Genomic DNA, 3,014 nt, shown 5'->3' with positions numbered 1-3,014 from the left:
GAACGTTGCAGGAAATGTTATTATTTCCTGATTGCTGTTTTGGGTGTGAGTTCCTTATTCATCTGAATATTTCGTTCAGTCCCCCCCAAAAATGTTAAGTATCTGACTGAACTTGATTAACGTTCAAACCGCTTATTTACAAACAATCGGAAAAAGCATTAATTTTCGAGTCAGCAGCTTGTGCGGGGAGTTGAAGAGACAATTCGAATCACAGTCGCTGCGAGCAGGATTCGAACCTGCGCGTGGAAACCCCATTGGATTTCAAGTCCAACGCCTTAACCACTCGGCCATCGCAGCTGCGTTCAATGTGTCATTCATTAGTAATTTGGTCGATGGAATACATTCTAAAACCAGCCTGGAATCACTCCAGGAAGTTATTCCATTCAAGCGACCAATAGTCGGCCGGTGCAGACACGGTGGGCCGAATGGCCTCCTTCTGCACTGTAAATTCAATGATAATCTATGATTAATCTAGGACAAAGGTTCGGCACAACATTGTGGGCCGAAGGGCCTGTTCTGTGCCGTATTTTTCTATGTTGTAATAGTGTTTATGTGAGGAGGGGTTGATTCTTCGTGGAAAATGGCCATTGGATTTGGAGAGAAGCCTTGAGAGACTCGAAAATCTCAACTCCCTAAACGCACAATTCCACTGATTGAATTGTTTGTGTAACAACATCAGTTACATTGGAAATATATTAGAAATTCAAATGGAACAAGACCACACTTCCCAGTCTGGAAGAAAATTAAAATGATGGAATCTAGAAATTACGGCACAGAAGGAGACCTGTGCAGGCCGAAAGGTCACGTGATGACCTGATGACGGAACTAACATGATCAGGTGTCTGGATTCGAGCAGTTCTCCCCGGATCGCGGCCAGAGCACAAGCCAGGAGGGGCTGCTCAATTATTAAATCAGTTATTTTTTATTACAAGACCTTGGTCGCCAGTCATTGAGAAACCAGCATTTCTACATGGTGTCAGGAGTGGGCGGTATGGCAGAAGGACTCCACCGCATCAACCTCCTTGTATCATCGAATCGTAAAATCTCCAGCGCAGAAGGAGGCCATTCGACCCAACGAGTCAACACTGACCCTCCGAATGAGCACCGACGCTACTCTGCAAGAATAGGTTTAATAGATAGTGCAGCACCGTCCCGGATAGCTCAGTCGGTAGAGCATGGGACTCTTAATCTCAGGGTCGTGCGTTCGAGCCCCACGTTGGGCGCTTCCATATTAGTATCTTAAAATATTCATACTGAATTAACTGTCTTCATAACAAAAACACAAGGTTATGTCGCTTGACTGGGAATCCAGGGGTGTGAACTAACCCTTGGCGACAAGATTGAATAAATCTGGATTTGAGATTTCGTCTCCGTCATGGCGCAGAAAGGATCGATTTCCACAACCGGGAACGCATTTACACAACAGGGAATGATTTGACACAACCACAGTGCAGATCTGTCACCGGCAGAGTCACTGTTCCACGACAGACAGAACAGTCACACAGCAGAGAGCTCAGTTACACAGCTGAGAGCTCAGTTACACATCAGAGAGCACGGTTACACAGCAGGATATACATTTACAAACAGGGCCTCTCTGTGTGCAGCAGAAAACACATTTTCCTAAATACCCAATTTCTCCATCTCAGTATCTTGCTGGTTTGCACTGCACCTTTTCTGTGTGTCACTGTGTGTATCCTGATAGTCTCTTTCTGTGTGTCTTTATCTATCTGTTACAGCAGTGCTGATGTTACGTATTAACCTCACGTTTCCCAAACAAGAATTGTCATTGATAAATACAGAAAGATTTCCACACTGACATTCAGTACCAATGTCTGATAGAGACTGAATCCCACCCTCACATACAGTACCAGACATTGACTGAGAGGGAAACCGAGAATGGGAGGCAGTGGCATACTGGACTCGGAACTGTAACTTCCTCTCTCCACAGATGTTGCCAGACCAGCCGAGTTATCCAACATGTTATATTTCTCTTTCAGGATTTTATGAAGAATCGCCATAGCGGCATTGCCCTTGTGCTCGACGCTTCTATTTATAAAGATTGGTCCCGGATGTCTATTGTTCTGTTCGCAGCGGAGGCCAACAAACCAGAAAGAACCAAATTGACCCAATGACCCCGATAAGAAAAGCAAGGGACAAAAAAGAGTTTATTTCGTTTTACTTTAACAACCAAACCAAATTGAACAGGAATTAGGAAGCCCATTGAGTTGATAAAATACATTTTGCTTGGGAGGTAATGGTAAAATGGTGTCAGCGGCACGCTGACCACCGGCTGGCTCGTTGGTCTAGTGGTATGATTCTCGCTTAGGATCTTCTGCTGCCATAAAATGAGAGAGATCCCGGGTTCAGATTGCGGACTGTGCAAATAGCTTTTTAAAATCTGTACGATCGATATGGTGCCATGGATTGAACGCGGGAGTAGTTTGGAGGAAAGGGAGGGAGGGAGCTAGGGTCATGTTTAGAGCTTAACCACTTCTTCACGCCAGTTCTTCGGCTGCCAACAGTACAGTCGAGGTGACCCAGTTGACCTCTTCCAGAATCCTCCTCTGCCGCTTCCACTGGATGAATTTTCTCATGTTTGTCCACTGGAGGCGTTCTTCGGCTACTTGTCTGTGAAAGCAGCACCGGAAGCAGCTGTGGAGACAGATTCCAATCTCCAGGATGCAACTCTCCAATTGGATACTTCACTTTGATCAGATCTTACACTCTTGTTTAGAGAATCATTGAATAGTTACAGATCAGGCGAAATCCATTCCGCCCACCGTATCCACGTTGGTCGCCGAGAGCTGGCGGTAGTCCCGTGATAAAAACAGAAAATGCTGGAAAATTCCAGCAGGCCTGGCAGCATCTGTAGAGAGGGAAACAGAGTATGAGAAGCAGGGTCATACTTGACTCGGAACTGTAACTCTCTTTCTCTCTCCACAGATGTTGCCAGACCAGCCGAGTAATCCAACATTGTCCAATTCTCTTTCAGGATTTTATGAAGAATCTGCATT

At 45.4% G+C, this 3,014-nt stretch overlaps 2 non-coding genes across 2 annotated transcripts; one reads left to right on the top strand and one right to left on the bottom strand.

The window, feature by feature from the left end:
• Positions 1-215: 215 nt before the first annotated feature.
• trnas-uga (transfer RNA serine (anticodon UGA)) lies at positions 216-297 on the bottom strand. Its single transcript has one exon. It is a non-coding gene; the product is annotated as a tRNA-Ser (tRNA).
• An 853-nt stretch (positions 298-1,150) lies between these two features.
• Positions 1,151-1,223, top strand: trnak-cuu (transfer RNA lysine (anticodon CUU)). Its single transcript has one exon. It is a non-coding gene; the product is annotated as a tRNA-Lys (tRNA).
• The last annotated feature ends 1,791 nt before the right edge of the window (positions 1,224-3,014 follow it).

Source organism: Scyliorhinus torazame, chromosome 24 (assembly GCF_047496885.1).
Source record: "Scyliorhinus torazame isolate Kashiwa2021f chromosome 24, sScyTor2.1, whole genome shotgun sequence".
Classification (NCBI taxonomy): domain Eukaryota; kingdom Metazoa; phylum Chordata; class Chondrichthyes; order Carcharhiniformes; family Scyliorhinidae; genus Scyliorhinus; species Scyliorhinus torazame.
Note: the sequence above shows the minus strand (reverse complement) of the source record. Positions and strands in the feature narration are given on the sequence as shown.